At 40.3% G+C, this 18718-nt stretch overlaps 1 protein-coding gene and 1 long non-coding RNA gene across 4 annotated transcripts in view; one reads left to right on the top strand and one right to left on the bottom strand.

The window, feature by feature from the left end:
- The window catches only part of PRTFDC1 (phosphoribosyl transferase domain containing 1), a 92784-nt gene that overhangs the window by 31310 nt on the left and 42756 nt on the right, over positions 1-18718 (bottom strand). The window lies entirely within an intron of this gene.
- LOC123844163 (uncharacterized) overlaps positions 10864-18718 on the top strand; it is an 87992-nt gene continuing 80137 nt past the window's right edge. For both annotated transcript variants that reach the window (XR_008506040.2, XR_006790714.3), the window contains exons 1-2: positions 10864-10958; positions 12917-13058. This is a non-coding gene — a long non-coding RNA (uncharacterized LOC123844163). The remainder of the gene's footprint in view (positions 10959-12916; positions 13059-18718) is intronic.

The following is an 18718-nucleotide window of genomic DNA, read 5'->3' as shown; positions in this document are numbered from 1 at the left end:
AAGCAAGATCTGAAATGATCCAACTGCTTCCAAGTAACAACTGCATCTCAAAACAAGGCTCAAGAATATATAAGGGAATAAAAAAAATTACCCATCCACAAGCAAACAAAAAGATGCTCACCATCACTAATCATAAGAGAAATGCAAATCAAAACTACAATGAGATATCACCTCACACCCATTAGGATGCCTACTATCAAAAAACCAGACAATAACAAGTGTTGATGAGGATGTAGAGAAACAGGAACCCTTGTACACGTACAATGTAAAACGGTGCACCCTCCTTAGAAAACAGTGTGGTGGTTCCTCAAAAAATTAAAAATAGAATCACGCAATTCTGATGTGATCCAGCAATTCTACTTCTGGGTATATATCCAAAGGAACTGAAAGCAGAATGTTGAAGAGATATTTGCACACTGAAGTTCAATGCAGCATTATTCACAACAGCCAAGGGGTAGAAATAACCCAAATGTTTGACAGATGGATAGATAAACAGAATGTGGTACATGCATATAATGAAATATTATTCAGCCTTAAAAAGAAGGAAACTTTGTCACATGCTACAACATGGATGAACCTCGAGGACATTATGCTAAGTGAAATACGGTTGTCACAAAAAGACAAACACTGGTATGCTTCCACTAATTTGAGGTGTCTAAAGTAGTTCCAGTCATAGAAACAGAAAGTAGAATGGCAGTTTCCAGGGACTGGGGAGAGGGGGAAATAGGAGAGTTGTTCAGTTTCATAGAGTTTCAGTTTTGCAGGATAAAAAGTCCTAGAGGTTTCTTGCACAACAATGTGGAATACTTAACCCTCCTGAACTGTACACTTAAAAATGATTAAGATGGCAAGTTTCATGTGTTTTTTATTTATTTATATTATTTTATTTATTTAAAAAATCCATCACACAGTAAGGTACAATTCACAATGTTTGACATCTAATTAAAGATTCTCAGGCACAGAAAGAGTCAGGAAATTGAAGAAAATAAGAATCAGTCAAAACTGATCAAGAACTGACACAGATGTTAGAAGAGAAGGACATTAAAACAGTTCTTAGAGTTGTATTCTATATGCTCAATAGTTAAGTAGAGACATGGAAGATATAAAATTTTTAAAATACACAAATGGAGCTTCTAAAGATGAAAAGTAAAATGTCTGAGATGAAAAATGCACAGGTGTGGGGGGCAGAATTCTAAGATGGTCCCAGGACTCCTGTCCTCTGGCATACACATCCTTAAGTGTGAAAGGGACCGTGAATATGATGGAATATCACTCCCACTCTTAGGTTACTGTATATAGCAAAAGGAATTTTTCAGATGTAATTAAAATCCCAAATCTGTTAATTTTAGCCAACCAAAAGGGAGATGACCCAGGTAGGCCTGAGAACTCAGGGGAGTCCATCAAAGGAACAGGAAGCCTGCTGGCTTTGGGAAGCAGACACACGTATTGTGAACTGCTATGCTGTGGAGAGAGCCAAGTAGCAGGGAATGGGGGGCAGCCTCCAGGAGGTAATAACTGCCCTCAGCTGATAGCCAGAAAGAAAGTGGGGACCTCTGCCCACAACCTGGAGGAAATGAATTCTGCCAACAACCTGGAGGAGGTTGCAAAGGTATATTTCCTGAGCTGGCTTTATAAGGATGCATCCAGTTGACAACCTTGGGAGACCCTGAGCAGAGGAGCCAGCATCCTGGCACCAGACTCCTGACCCATGACAATGTGAGATCACAAATGTATGTTGTTTTAGTCTGCTAAATTTGTGGTGATTTGTCATGAAGCAATAGAGAAGTCATACAAGTGACAAAGAAAAATGGCAGATGAGATACTGCAGGAGAAATGATTAGTAGCTCAATGACAGCAATAGAGAGTACCTAAAATGGAACACAGAGGCAAAAGACAATTTTTAAGTAAAAAGATCAGCAGTGAGCTGTGGAGCAACTTTAAAATATGGCCTAACAGACATGTCGGTAGAGTTCCTGAAAATGGAGAGTGGGGAAGAAAATTATTAGAAGAAATAATGTCTGAAAATTTCCAGGTTTAATGAAATGTATACATCCACAGATCCAAGAAGCTTAACGAAAGCCAAGTACAAGTAACATGAAGAAAATGACACCAAAGTATGAAAATAATAACAACAATGTAGCTCTGGTTAGAAACAAGTGAGAAGATAATGGTGCAACACATTTAAAGTACTGAAAAAGGACTGCCAACTTAAACTTCTGTACCCAGCAAAATTATCATTCAAAAACCAGGGATGAGGGGCACCTGGGTAGCTCAGTCAGTTAAGCGTCTGACTCTTGATTTCAGCTCAGGCCATGACCTCAGGGTCATGAGATTGAGTCCCTCAAAGGGCTCTGCACTGGGCATGGAGCCTGCTTAAGATTCTCTCTCTCCCTCTCCCTTTGCCCCTCCCTGCCATATGTTCTCTCTCTCTTTCTCCAAAAAAGGGGGTGACATAAAGACAGTGTCAGACATACAAAAGCTGAAATAATTCATCATCAGCAGAACTACACTACAGAAAAAGTTAGAGGAAAAACTGCAAGAAGGAGAAAGATGATCTGAAAAGGAAATAGGGATTTGGACAAAGGAATGAATGTGACCAGATGTTGTAACTACATAAATAAACAGAAAAGATTTTTTACATTTGGAATTGAAATATTGGTACTGAAAGCTTTTTAAAAAGTAAAGTGTCAATTTTGGAATAATTGCAGATTTACAGAAAAGTTGCAAAGTTAGTAGAAAGATTTCTCGCATACCCTCTACCGAGTTTCTTCTATTGTTAACATATTTGATGGCAGTGGTCGACCTGTCACAACTAAGGAACCAGTATTACTACATTACATTAACTAAACTCTGAAGTTTATTTGGATATTAGTTATGTCCTTTATCTATCCCAGGATCCCATCCAGGATACCACATTATATATAGTCATCATGTCTCTAGCCTATTCTGGTCTGTAACTATTTCTCAGACTTTCCTTTCTTGATGACCTTGACAGTTGTGAGGAGTGCCAGTTAGGTGTTTTGTAGAATGTTCCCCAAATGAGGTTTGTGTGATATTTTTCTCATAGTTGGACTGGGCTATGGGTTCTTGACAAGATGATCACAGAGGTGAAGTGCCATTTTCATTACATCACACCAAGGGTACATGCTATCAACATGACTTGGCACTCATGATATTAACCTTGACCACCTGGTCAGGGTAGTGTTTGCCAGGTTTCTCCACTGTACAGTGACTCATTTTTCCTCTGCTTTCCATATTCTGCTAAGTCACAAAGCCCAGCCTACACTCAAGGGATGGGGAATTAATCTCCTTCTCCTTGGGAAAGGAGCATATACATAAATTACTTAGAATCCTTGGAATCCATCTTATTTGTTCAAATATGGTCGTGCATAGGAATGAACTGCATCAGAAAAAGTAACTATAATTACATGAGTGTACATAGAGACTTAGTTTCTTATTATTTACATCCCTTTAAAAGATAATTATCTTTAAACAAAAATGACAAAAAATAGTAATATATTGTGGTATTTATACCGTATGTATTAGTAAAATGCATGACAATAATAGTATAAAGTCCAGAAGGGTAAAAATGGAAATGTACTATTATGAGGTTCTTATACTATAGGTGAAAGGGTATATTACAACATCAAGGTAGACTGTGGTAAGTTAAAAATGTTTCTATAAATGCTGGAAAAACCACTATATTAAAAAAAAAACAAACAAACCAGAGTTTTGGCTAGTTTTGGTACCGGGTGGCTCAGTCGGTTAAGCGTCTGCCTTCGGATCAAGTCATGATCCCAGAGTCCTGGGATCGAGCCCCCGCATCGGGCTCTCTGCTAAGCAGAGAGTCTGCTTCTCCCTCTGTCCCTACCCCTCTCTTGCTCTCTCTCAAATAAATAAAATCTTAAAAAAAAAAGAAAAACAACCCTGGGATTTAGCTATCAATAGATAATAAAATCCACCTAAACTCTGATCATTATAGCATCTGTTTTTGTAATGGCACATCTGACTCCCAGGAACATGGAAATAGCACATAACAGAGGAGATATATTGGAATCACACACACACAAATAATGAATTGAAAAGAATGCAGAAAATAGGAAATGATGGGAGAGAACACATGGACAAATAGAAAACAAATCACAGGATGACAGAATTGAACCATACTGATAATCACATTGAATATATATGGTCTCCACATCACAGGTAAAAGGCAAACAGGATCACATTGGCTATATGCTGCCTTCAAGACACCAGCTCTGCATATTAAAAAACAAATAGGTTAAAAGTAAAAAAAAAAAAATGGAGAAACATATAGCATCAGTATTCATTAAGGAAATACAAATTAAAACACCATGAGACACCTTGATTCCTTTGAATGGCAAAAATTAAAAACCATACCAAGTATTGGTGAGGATGTAGGGAAACTGGAACTCTCTTACTTTCCTGGAGGAGATGTAATATGGTACAGCCACTTTGGAAAACAGTTGAGTAGTTTTTTAAGAAAATTAAACATGTGCCTACTATAAAGTCTAGCCATTCACCACTAGGTATTTATTTACCCAAGAGAAAAGAAAGCCTATGTCCATACAAAGACCTATTACAAATATTCATAGCAGCTGTATCTGTAATAGCCACAAACTGGAAACTACCCATCTGTCCATCAACAGGTGCCAAGTAGGTGGGCTCAGGGGAGGGTGCTGAGGTTGGAACACTGGTAACTGAATGAATGAATGCCCAGGAAAGAACTCTGGGCTACGCATGCTGTGCCCACGTGTGCCTATAATGATGCTTACTGATTGGCCATTTTCAAAGATTGACTTTCACATCAGGTTTAACTATTCAAAAATGTTAAAAAAAAAAAGAGCTCAGTTTTAAAAAAAGTCAATACACATATTTAATGAATGTTAAATAATTTATACTCTACTGTAGCCAAAAGTTCTAGGAATTTGCTCCAAGTCTTCTCAATCCCATTGCCACCATAGAGACCAAGTCAAACTTCCTTCAAATGTGCCTTTTAAATCTGCTTCAAGTCACTGGTGTTCTGATTAAGTCACTTCTTATGTAAAACTTCTAACCTCCTTCTCTTTACTCACCACCATCTGTCTCTTCTGCACATTCACCCTTGACTCTCATCTGCTCAGATTGGCTATGCGCTATTATTTTTACCCCTGCAGTCAAAATAAATCCCCTTCTCTTCCCATTTTTCTGCTGCTGGGGCCAATTAGTGATGGAGCATTGGTTCTGTGCTCATATGCCCTTCAAGCGCCCCTAATTCAACAATTGAAATGGAATGACATATTGTGGGTACTATAAATATACCGGTCCACAAGTGGAAAAAGACTGAGGTATTTCAGGAGGCAAGTGGCATTGAAAGCAAATTCTTCACTAGAGTACTGACATTTCAGGTTTTATTAAAGCATTAGTTATTTCTGGAGCACTAAAGACCTAAAAGCAAATTTTGCTACCACTGGAAGACATGGCTACATATTAAGCATGCATTAATGATTCTCAAACCTGCCACACAAAAGTTTGACTTCTATAACTCCAGTTTTCATTTGGCTGAGAGGAATGGGAAAAGGAGTTTCCGAATTCTCTTAAAACCCTGGGATTTATTGGTACCTGGGTGGCTCAGTTGGTTAAGTGTCTGCCTTCGGCTTAGGTCATGATCGTAGGGTCCTGGGATGGAGCCCCCGCATCAGGCTCTCTGCTAAACAGAGAGTCTGCTTCTCCCTCTGCCCCTACCCCTCTCTTGCTCTCTCTCAAATAAATAAAATCTTAAAAAAAAAAAAAACAAACCCAACCCTGGGATTTAGCTATCAATAGACAATGAAATCCACCTAAACTCTGATCATTACAGCATGTTTTTGTAATGGCACATCTGACTCCCAAGAACATGGAAATAGCACATCCCATGTGGCATAATATATGTATATTTGAGAAAGAAACCTCACACAAAATTCAACCACAACTTTTAAATATAAATATGGTATTATTATTAACTATAGTCACTGTGTTGCACATTACATCAGGTTAAGAGAGTAGATCTTAAAAGTTCTCATCCCAAGGACAAAAAATTTGTAACCATTGCTTATGATAACCATATGTGCCACTTATTGTGGCAATCATAAAAACAAAAAAATTCAGATGCAATTCAGAAGGAGAGTGTCGAAACCAAAAATGAAAAAAAAAACAACAAAAACCAGAAGTTTTTAAAGGTTTATTTATTTATTTGAGGGAGGGGAGGGGCAGAGGGAGAGAATCTTCAAGCAGACTCCCACGCGGGGCTCCATCATCTCATGACCCATTAGATCATGACCTGAGCCAAAACCAAGAGTCAGATGCTTAAGCAACTGAGTCACCCAGGAGCCCCTAAAAAAAAAGGTTTTTAATGAGAGGAGTCCATCTTTTAATAATCAGATTACCATATATATTAATAAAGTTTTTGGAAATACTGATTCTTCTCGTTTTTTTGTAACTAGAAGAATATGTTTCATTAACTTACAGTATTAATAGCTAACCTTTATTATGATAGATATTGTGCTAGGTTTTGCTTACTTTATCTCATTTTCTAGACGAGAAAATGGAATCGTAATTAAATAGCTAGTCCAAACCCACTCAATAGTTGGCGGGGTCAGAATGGAAACCCAGTCCTGCTCATAGCAAAGTCCTCACACTTGACCATTATGTTGAACTTCAGGGAAATGATGGCAATGCTAATGACAGCGGTGCTCAAAAATGAGAGCCCGAAGGTTCCTACTATCATGTCTATTTTTTTTTAAGATTTTTTTTAATTAATTAATTTATTTATTTGAGACAGAGAGAATGAGAGAGACAGAGAGCACACGAGAGGGGGGAGGGTCAGAGGACAAAGCAGACTCCCTGCTGAGCAGGGAGCCCGATGCGGGACTTGATCCCAGGACTCCAGGATCATGACCTGAGCCGAAGGCAGTCGCTTAACCAACTGAGCCACCCAGGCGCCCGCTACTATCATGTCTATTAAAAATGTGATGGTGTCTTGACTCCAGTGCAGAAACTGCTTGTCTCCTGACAACGTTTTTGTGGCCCCCCAAGGAAATATTAAAATAGGGCTGCTCTGCTGGCTCTCTGGCTATTGGAATCGCTGCTTACACTGTGAGTCATGCTCTTGGGCCTCTGCCTCTGTGGACACTGATTGCTTGATCTTCACCCAGAAACTCCGGAGAGGAGTCAAGGTGGGTGTTGCCCTATCATGGCCATGAGTAGTCATGGGAGTGTCATGGTTTCTTTCCCATGTCATGCAGTTCAGAGTTCTGTGAAAGCACAGTGGGGCCAACCTACACTTGTAGATGAGGCAGAGAGGCCAACACCCACATTCCCACTCTACTTAACCCAGAGCAGCTCCACTTTCGAGGTTTTATGGAAGCTATCACTTGAAAATCACCAGCCTACTGGGAGACAATGCAGCATGGTGGTAAAGATCATGGCTTTGGAGCTTGACAATGTGGGTTCAAGTCCAGGTTCTACCATTCCTGGACCATGTGCTCACAGAGCAACTTAATCCACCCTTCTGAACCTCAGATGCATTCTGGCTCAAAACAGGCATCAGGAAATGATAGTTATTAACACTACCATCTGGTCCCATTAGAGGGTGATGAGCTAGAGGGGAATCAGGTTAAAATCCAGAAAGAGAAGGGGAAATTCCTAGTGCTTTATAAAAGAGAAACTTGGGACCTGGCTCCCCAGACAGGTCTGCCTGTGTTATATCTTCTAATTGTAAAACTGAATACCACTGTAGAGAATAGTCGATCCCTTTCCTGTTATAAATGTGAAAACTGAGATCCAGGGAAGTTGTGACTTTTACCAAGGTTAAATTTAAAAACCTATAGCCTATAAGCCATTCTGTTTCTATCTCCATACAGGTTTTTTTCTTTCTTCTGGAAATCTCTAAATTTTCTTATTCAAATAAATAAAGTCTTTTTCTGTACATGGGGGTTGGTGGTGCTGATGTGAGCTTAGGGAAAAGGTACAGCACTGGGCAACAAGGGAAAGAAAAAACCTTAAAACTTAGGAGGGATAGAGTTGGGGCTGCACACCTACCATATAGATATTTAAATATCATTATTATTGATGTAATAGGTTAAAATAAGATTGCATCAAGGCATATTGATTTTCACTTTTAGATCAGTCTGTGCTTTTCATAGATATGTATAAAAATATATACATATATGCATATATTTTTTCATGTATACAAAAATATAGACTAATTAAAAATGTAAATCAATATGCCTTAATGAAATCTTTTGATATATTAGGACAGACCTAACTATATTAAAAATGTTTTTCACATAATTTTCCAACCACTGAAAGCTAGGTCAACACATACTTAATCAAAAAATAAAATGAAAATAGCTCCCTCCTTTCTTTCTTATACTGCACAGACGTGGTGAAAATCTCAAGCATTGGCTAACTCTTTGGCCACATCACACTCATGCCACATATGCACAAAAGGAGCTTTTGGTCCTGGACAACAGCAGCACAGAAGTCAACAGTGTGTGCTCTAAAGGATGCTTCCCAAAGTTTTTAATTGTGAAACATGCCCTGTCTTCGCTTGGAGACTCTTCTTGAGAAGCCCAGAGTTCACCAAGTTCAACTTCTGACAATGTAATGCTAGTTTTAGCCTGCTGCTAATGGAAGGGAGTGCAAATGCACCCTATTTGGAATCACTGCAAAGGAAAGAGAAAGTGTGTCATTCAGTCCGTTGTGAGAGCACTGGGCGGTCAAACACTGCAAATGCTTTGGAAAAGGATGACGTGGAAGAGTTCTGAAAAGTGCCTCTGTGAAATCCAAGGTCATTCCAGCTCCATAGCAAAAGAACAAACTATTGTGAGCGCACTAAAAAAAAATTGAGAGCAATATGAGTCAAAAGAAAGTCTCCTCCTTAGGGTCAGTTTCTCTGCCAGTAAAAGGGCTTTCCCATCCCCCTCAATCACTAAGTCTAAATGGAACAAAACCCAACAAAATAAAGCAAGAGTGCTCCTGCCACCTGCTATCATCTCTTAGGATGTTTACTTGATGACTTCTCTTCTCCTCCTCTCAGCATGAAGAGGGTTGTTGGTATTTTGGATCAAAATTAGGCAACGTGATATTTTGACAAAACCCTCCGATGGCAGGAAACTCTGTTAACATTTTGATAGAGTGAGTCAGGCAGCAACCGAGGCTCAGTGCAGTGATAAGAGCGCCACCAGCATGATGCTCTAAAATGTGGTGGAAACCCAGGGCTTCTTTATAAGAATGACCTGCTTTTCCCAAGAAGTGCAAAGTGAAAAAACAATGAGTTAGCACTTTTTGCTTAGAAAATTGAGAAACATATTAAAGAAACAGAACGATCATATCCCAAGGTGGTGACAGCGTGAAAAAAACAGACACTTGCATAGACTGCTGTTGGAAATGCACATTAAATACAAATGTTTGTCAGGGAAATCTGGTGCTAATGTATCAAAAGCTTCCAGAGAAATGTATAGAGAACAAACTGATGGTTGCCAGAGGGGAGGTGGCTGGGGGGGGATGGGCGAGATAGTTGAAGGGGATTAAGAGTACTTTTACGGTGATGAGCACCGAGTAATATATAGAATTGTTGAATCACTGTATTGTACATCTGAAACTAATATAACCCTGTATGTTAACTATACTTGAACTTAAAAAAAAAAAGCTTTTAGGAAGATCTGGTGACAACATATCAAAAGCTTTCAAATTATACCCAGTTTTAGGAGCAAGCCTAATGAAACAGATATGTTCAACATTTTATGAATAAGGAGGTTTGTTTGTTTTTTTAAAGATTTTATTTATTTATTTATTTGACAGAGACAGTGAGAGCAGGAACACAAGCAGGGGGAGTGGGATAGGGAGAAGCAGGCTTCCCGCTGAGCAGGGAGCCCGATGTGGGACTTGATCCCAGGACTCTGGGATCATGACCTGAGCCGAAGGCAGATGCTTAACGACTGAGCCACCCAGGCGCCCAGGAATAAGGAGGTTTATCACAGCATTATTTATGATGCAGGAAGACTTTGAGTATCTAAATGTCCAATAATAGAGGATTATTTGAAAAATCTGTGAATATATGCAGATGGTGGAATCCTTCCCTACCATGAAAAGTGATATTATAAAGTACTCTTTTTGATATGTGTCCTACTCAGGATTTTCTCAAGTGCAAGTGACAGGTACCCCATTTGAACTAATTTAAACAGAAAGGTGATTAATTGAAAGGAAGAGCTGGACCATCAAGTTCATGAAGGCTGGACACAGGGCAGTTTGAGGAATGGTGAGACTAGAACCAGGGACTCAGGACTCTCCTTTTCTCCTGTCTCTTCTTCCACTCCATCTCTAGCTTCACATCCTAACAACGTCATCATCCAAGAGAAAAGGATTTTTCCTAAACTTGAGTGTGAAAAATTCCATAGAAGACTTAACTCGTCTGGCTCAGATCACATGTCTGCCCCTTGGACCAATCATTATGGCCAAGGATACCTGAGCTGCAGTGATTAGCCTGGTTTGTGTCAGATATCTACCCTTAGGTCAATAGCTGTGATCAAGAGGGCAATTTGGACCCTCCATGGGAGTAGCGGGGTGAATGGAATAGCACAGTCAGGGCCATTGGAGCAATTGCTGGGGGCTGGGGAAAGCACTCTAATTTGTCTCCCACAACTTCAGTTGATAATATGATTTGTCAGTGCTTTCCACAGTAGTTGGTCCTAGTCTTTTTGTGATATTAAAGAGTACCTTTGTCTTATTTTATTTCAAGAAAAGGGATTCCTTTGTGACCGTGTGGTTGGGAAGTGCTCTGGGATAAAGGGCATTGGGTAGGGGTTGCACTGTTGGAGCTGTGCAGAACTATCCCCAGCCACGTTGTATGAGTGGGATCGGACAGATGAGCTGCCATCACTGACAAAAGACTTCATATCCTCCACAAAACTTAGCAGGTAAGAAATGGTCATGGGAAACAGCCATTTATTACATAGAAATCCAGTAAAGCATTCCTAAAACACACTGATTTCTAACTAACCAGAAATGAACTCTATTATGCTATCATAGAGATACCATATTTGAACCATATACTTGAAAGAGAGAGAGAGAAAGAGAAATAAGTATGAGCCTTTAAAAATCTAATATCTCAAGACAATAGAGACAGATGACTATGACACATGATGGTTATTTTAAACATGTTCCCACAGCAGTGAAATTCTCTAATTCTGTTTGAAAAGAGCCAACAATATTGTGGGAAGTATTCTGAATGAAACAGCAATGCTGCCTTTATAGATTTTTTCCTTTGGTATATAGTTGTAGATATCTGTGGACTCTCATCTACCAGAATTGGGAGATTTAAGAAGTGAGCAAAAGATGGATTGGAAATGAACTCACAGATTTTTTTTTTTTTAAATGGACAGAGTAGTAAATGTGTAGAGACTGCTAGCTGGTGAAGGTTTGAAAATCAATCAAAAGAAATTTAGTTGTTGCTTTTTGTCCATCACTAGGCAGAATTCCACAGCACACCTAATTGACCAGTGCAACCTAGTTCTCCCTTATGAAAACCACACCATTTATTTTATATCATTTCTCATATTGTTAAACTGAGAGAACTTCAATATTTGCCTCTTTAGAGTTTCTTTCCAAATATAAATTCCTGTGAACACCTAGGCCAGTATTGAGGAGATGTGAGAAACAACACGGCAGGGGTATTGGTCCAAAGACCCTTCAAACGCTGGTAGTTCACACACCATGTCACGCCAAGGCTCAAAGAGGAGCAGAAACCAAAAAGCCAGAAACTCTGAAGCCTTGGCTCTGTAGCTGACTTTTTACATAACCTTATGTAACTTGGTATTTTTGCAACTGAATTTTTCCCATTAACTTCTGCAGCTCTAGAGAAGTTGCCCTGTTATTCTGGCCAATTAACAGAAGGACAATACCTCAGACTCTTCCAGAATCTTGAGTGGGGGTAGAGAAGAATGTGCTAACCAATTTGTGAAAGAGAAATTGGGTGAAAAAAAATATGCTCTTTGGTATACACAGCTCCTTAGTCTTTTAAATATTCTCATCAAATCCATTCATTGGATTTAAAAAAAAATCAATTGTTTCTCCCAATCAGTGTATCTAGATAACATTACTTGCAAACCCAGTGAGTTTGGATTCTAGTTGCTAAGTTTTGTGCATGTTTATTTCCAGAATTAAAAAACAAATAACTTGGGTGAATACTGTTTACAAAGACTCCAGATAGACATTTTATATAAATAAGATCTATGCAGGAAGACTGTATTTAAAAAGGAAAAACCCTGCTTCCTGTGTCTGGCCTTAAGAAAGGAGACTCTTTCAGGGTCCCCTGTCACTGATCAGTGTTTGAAATTAGAATTTGAAATCTTTGGTCTGAAAGTCGAACCTCAAACTATCAGATTACAAAGTAGTTATAACCCGGAAATCATATTTTAGCATCAGACATGTGTCTAGGCTTGGAACCTGCTTCTGAATCATATGCCTCAGACACCATAACATAATTTAGTAGACAATTGTATCTCGGTTTCTTTATTTATGTGTAGTTGATCCTAAGGCCACAATTAAAATCCTTCAGTTATCAGACTCTCGTTTCCTGAATGGCCGAGCAGGGTAACATCAGTCAGTAAGAAAAAAGGAACCTGCGACTGTGTGAGAAAGAAACTGAGTGCTTCTTTGCCCACATCACGTCAACAATTAGAAGGGTAAGGGAAACCGGCAGGGGTGCGCGCATGCGCAAGAGAACTGACGACCATGGCCTAACCTAATACATGCTAACATGGGTTTTTTAAAAGGCTGAAACAGAGTATTTCCAATTTTCCCATGCTCTTGATGTCGTACTGCTTGTACTGAATCACTAGGCATCGACAGTGAATTTCTCTTCCTGGACATCTAGGAATACCCACCCACCGCAGCGGAGATGGTGTAAAGGTGTGGTGACTTGTCACAGGTATCCGTCTACAAGGGTCAAAGCCGCGGAGTCTTCCCCATGACTGTCCTTGCAATCCTTGTACCATCTGTCCACAGAAGAGTGTTAGGTAGGTGAGATCTGCACAGTTGGGGTTGCTTTGGCGGTGAAAACTCTTGCTTCAGCAAAGTGGGAGGAAGAACAAAGCTGATGGCTTGCAGCAGTGCCGCATTGCTGATGGCAGAGGGATGGGCTGCCCGGGATTTTCCACCCCCCTTAATCTTTAAATTGCTCTTTTGCAAGGCAACAATTCACATTCTAGTTAGGCATTCATCTCTGCCTGGTTAGTTTGATCAGCCAACTAGAACCATGGACCTATGCTAATGGCTCACTACTGTGGGGTCCGGGTTCATTTTCATCTGCTCTATGGGCGCCAGCCAGTCATTGTAAAGAAGTGGGTGTCCTTGGAATCTTAGAGCTGGAATGAAGTTTAGCAATCGTCCAGGTCTGCCTTTTTACAGATGAGACCTGGTCCACGTCCAAGACCTTGTGATTTAGTAGGTCCCATCCTAACTGGGAGTAGAATCTCGTCTTCATAAATTCTGATCCCGTGCAAACTGCGGGAGATTCTTCTAGAAGCCCCAGGGGAAGTTGACGTTCACATTTTCCTTCACACTTTGGACCAAAGAGAGTGGCAGTAGATCTTAAAGGCCTTTCTTCTCTCACCACACAGTGACACAGTGACAGGAAATAGGAAAGCAAGCAAGATGTAGTCTAACAAGATTAGAGTTAGATTTCTTTCTTCTTCGTTATCTAGGTGCTTTGCCATAATTGTTTGCTTCCATACTCATTCATTTATTCTTTCAACAAATATCTGCTATTCTCCTAAGACCCTAAAAGACTGAGTGGATTATTCAGCATAAATTCCCCACTATGAATAGAATAACAAGGTATAGAGACTGTTGTGAGAAAAGATGATTGGGTCATCTTCATAAACTAACTTGTTATTTGCTGAGCATTCCCTGTAAGCAGAAAACTAATAAAGCAAACAGTTGGTAACATTGTATTTGTTGTTAGCTGGTAATGATTACATGAGTGCATTCATATTCATTGGGTGAAAAATTCATTAAGCTGACCACTTACGATTTGAACACTTTTCCGTATGTAGTTATACTTCAATTACACATTTCTTTAGAAAGATTTATTTATTTATTTTAGAGAGACAGAGTGAGCACAAGTGGGAGGGGCAGAGGGAGAGGAAGAGAGAATCTCAAGCAGACTCCTTGCTGAGTGCAGAGCCTGATGCGGGGATCAATCTCACAACCCTGAGAACACGATCTGAGCCAAAACTAAGAGTTCACCACCAAAACCACCCAGGTGCCCCACAATAAAACCTTTTTAAAAGATGCATACTTTAGGAAGCAATTAATAGACACAATCCTAGTTCTCAAGGAGCTCATATTTTAATACAGTCACCCTATGATACAGTAGTCCCTCCTTATCTGCAGTTTTGTTTTCTGCAGTTTCAGTTACCTGCAGTCAACCATGGTCTGGAAGCAGATGATCCTACATCTGATCTATCTGAAGCTCAGCATTAGGCTACGTCACCCTATGTCACCTCACCTCATCTCCTCATGCAGACATTTTATCATCTCACATCATCACAAGAAGAAGGGTGAATATAGCACAATGAGATTTTTTGAATGAGACCACTTTCCCATAATTTTCATTATGGCATATATTATAATTGTTTTATTTTATTATTGTTGTTAGTCTCTTACTCTGCCAAATTTATATTAGACTTTACTATAGGTATATCCATATAGGAAAAAATAGGGTATATATAGGGTTCAGTACCCTCTGTGATTTTAGACATCCACTGGGGGGCTTAGAATGTAATCCTCCATGGTAACTGGGGATTACTGTTTTTATGGAAAAAAAAAAAAAAAAGAAGAAGTTCTCCTCTTTCATTTCACAAAGGAAACTACTAAAACCTAAGAAAGGTCACATGGCTGGTTTTGGTAGAACCAGGGGTAGTTTTCCTGGTTTTCCTGGTTGATATTCTCTCCACATTCTCTCTTCAACAGTCTGGCCTTCTGTTTTAAGGGCCATCTTTGAAGAGGGTCACTCAGAAAAATGTATGACTTCATTTCTTCTTGGCCTTGTTCTAGCCTTTCTAAACTGTAAGCTGAAAGTTTTCATCTTTATTCTGATATATTACACTGTAAATGCCTGAAATTTGATAGGGTTACCTCCTTTTGATGAAGTTCATTTGATAGAAACAAAGGAGGTTGCCTCTGTACCCCAGTAGGCTGCATATTTAAACCACTTAGATTCTCTTTCATCTGAATGGTTTATTTTTTCCATTTGCAAGTCTATGATTCTCTTTATCATTTCTGAAGTTGACAAAAATGAGTATGTGACAATTCTCCACTTTTGAGGAACCAGTCACACTATTATATATCTTTGCTGAGATATCTCTTCCTAAAAAATTTGCATAACCAACTGTTCCTCCACATGAATAGTGAGTGGTACTGACGGGGTCCTGCAAGGCTGTGAGGTATGTATGCCAGTGATTGTGAGAGCATGTCAGGGGGCATGCCAGTCAGCTGTAGGGAGGGCTTGGAACACATCAGGCGCACGGCGCTGGTCATCTTCTATGCCATCTCCCAGAGCCATGTCTTCTGGAAACCCTAAGAATACATCAGGCCCTCTAGGGACCTCTAATTATCCCAGAAGTAGCCACAGAAGACTAAACAATGGTTTATAGAGCCCACTCTTACTTGGTCCTTTCCCCACACTACTGACCCTTCCTAGTGTGGGCTCCTTTTCCTCACCCCACCTCTTATTACATAGATATTATCCAAAATCTTATCCCCCACTTTCAACGCATATTGACATTCTGTAGGCAATCTCTTCCATAGTCTCAACTTCCATCCATATACTAAGGACTCCCTGTTTTATTTTTGCCTCTTGCTAAGGTATCTTTGTAGTACCAAAGTTCATATTCCGAACAGTCTACTGGAACTCTCCACAGGGGTGTTCCATGGGCCCTTCAAAGTCAGTCTGCATAAAAGTGCCTGTTGTCTTTCCTGCTGAATGGTTTCTTCCTCCTGTGTCTCAGTGAGGATATATTATCCATCAGATATTCAAGCCAGAAGCCAAGAGTCATAAACTTCTCTTCTCTTCCTTTTATCAGCCATATTCAATGTTACCTATTAATTTAATCACCTAGAGGAATTGGTCACTACTGATTACCTATTTCATATTTGTTTCATTCTGTTTTTGGTTTTTTTTGGTGGGGGGGGCAAAGGGAGAGGGAGAAAGAGAATCCCAAGCAGGCTCCACACATAGTGGGGAGCCTGATGAAGGGCTTGATTTCATGACCCTGAGATCACAACCTGAGCCAAAACCAAGAGTCTGATGCTTAACTGACTGAGCTACCCAGGTGTCCCTCATTTATTTTTTTTAGAATTAAATGAGAAAGTCCATGTAAATCACTTACATAGTGTCTGAGTAGTAAATATTCAATGAGTTATGATTATTAGTCTTCTTTTTTTTTTTTAAAGATTTTATTTATTTATTTTGAGAGAGAGAGAATGAGAGAGAACACATGAGAGGGGATAGAGTCAGAGGGCAAAGCAGACTCCCTGCCGAGCAGGGAGCCCGATGCGGGACTCGATCCAGGGACTCCAGGGTCATGACCTGAGCTGAAGGCAGTCGCTTAACCAACTGAGCCACCCAGGCGCCCATGATTATTAGTCTTAGTAGTATTATCACCACTACTATAGCTGCTTTGATCAGAGAGATGGGTGGGTGGATGAATAGAAAGATAGATGGATAGATACAAAAAGTGACAGGATTCAGGTATCTGATATTTTACATTCATTCAAAATATTTGTAGTCCGCTGATACCAATCCCAAGGTGTGGGTTGTTTCCCCACACCCAGCAATTCTCTGACACCTGCTGGGGTCCTACAATTCAACTTAATTCTGACGTTGTCTACCTGGATATAGCATCAGATTCCATAGGTTGAGGGTTCAATCCTACAAGACTACCCTGCATTTCAGACGCCAATTGCAAGTTCAGGTTGTTTACTTGTGCTCTAACCATCTGTTTATAGATCGGAGAGGCTCCTACAAACCCCACCTTGGGTTCAATTAATTTTCCAGAGTGGCTCATAGCACTAAGGAAACCAGTTTACTCACTTGATTACTGGTTTATTACAAAGGATATGAATCAACAGCCAGATGAAGAGATACATAGGGTGAGTCCCTGAACACAGGAACTTATGTCCCTGTGGAGTCTGGGGCTTAGCACGGCAACACATGGATGCGTTCTGGTGCACCAACTCGAAGTTCTCAGAAGCCTAACCTTTTGGATGTTTTGAGAGGCTTCATTACATAGGCCCGATTGATTAAACCATTGGCCATTGGTGATTGAATTCAATCTCTTGTCCCTCTCCCCTCCTAGAAAGTCAGGGTATGGGGGTTAGAGGTTGGGTGGGACTGAAAGTTCCAACCTTTTCATCACATGGTGGGCTCCACTGGCAACCACCCCCATGCTTAGGTGCTTTCCAAAAGTCACTCATTAACAATAAAAGATACCTTTATCACTAACATCACAGGAAATTCCAAGGGTTTCAGGAGCTCTGTGCCAGGAAGTGGATGAAAACTAAATGTGTATTTCTTATTATAAATCACAATATCACAACCACTATTTGCTAGAAACTCTTCTAGGTTCTGCCGACACTAGGGAACAAATAAGTATCTACTCTTACGGGCCTTACATTTTAGTGAACAAAGACAGGGATTATGTACATACATAAATACATAAATATATCTGCAGTGATAAGTTCTATCAAAAAATAAAGCAGGATAAGGGGAATGATGGGTGTGGTGGACACTATTTTAGATAGGGCAGTCAGAATAATATCTCTGATGAGGTGACATTTAAGAAGCATCTGAGCCGGGGGAGCAGTGGGTGGGGTGGCTCTGAGTGTGAGTATACAAGGTATATTTCAGGAAACACCAGGAGGCCAGTATGACTGGCATGGAAAGCAGAAAGAGGAAGGGCTCATTGGTGGTGAGGTGGTGATCTCATCTTACCTGATATAATTTTTCAAAGTAAGTGTTATTATAACGAGCTCACAGGTTAGAAACTGAGGCTCATAAAGATTCAATTATTTGTCCAACTGCCTTCAAAATACTTCCACAAAGTCTCAAACTAAGCCTGTTCCTTCTGCTGCTTCCCCTCTGTCTTTGCCCTAGTTCAGAGCCTCTTTCTGCCTCGACTGGACTATGGCAGTAGACTCCTAACTAACCTCCCTATTCCTAGTCTCTTCACCTCTAATGCTCCACACCACCCTCAGAATGACATCACAGCTGAGTGTATCACTTCCCTGTTTAAAATCCTCCCATTGTTTCCCATCCTCCAGACCAGAGGGTCAGGGTCAACTCCAGAGGTAGACCAGGCTCATCTCTGCTGCTCATCTTCCTATCACGGCCCATGCACGTGGTCCTCCACCCATGCCAGATCAGGCCTCCTCCTATCTCTGTGCAGTTGTAGATGCTGCTTTCTCAGCTTCCCACTCCCCCTCTCCTCCTGTTTGTAGGGAGAGCCCCAGTCCACATTCATGATCCAGCTGAGGGAGCCTCCCCTCCCTTCCCTCTGCTCCCATGCTTTGTATATACGCCTCATTACACTTCTGATTACATTGTGACTGCCCAGCCCTCTCTGAAGTTAAGAGAGGCCTGGGCCACCCATCTTATGAGATCTAAAGATACTGA

Source organism: Mirounga angustirostris, unplaced genomic scaffold, assembly GCF_029215605.1.
Source record: "Mirounga angustirostris isolate CCGP_5_RB_7025 unplaced genomic scaffold, mMirAng1.0.hap1 SCAF_5, whole genome shotgun sequence".
Taxonomy (NCBI): domain Eukaryota; kingdom Metazoa; phylum Chordata; class Mammalia; order Carnivora; family Phocidae; genus Mirounga; species Mirounga angustirostris.
This window is presented reverse-complemented; position numbering and strand designations above follow the sequence as displayed.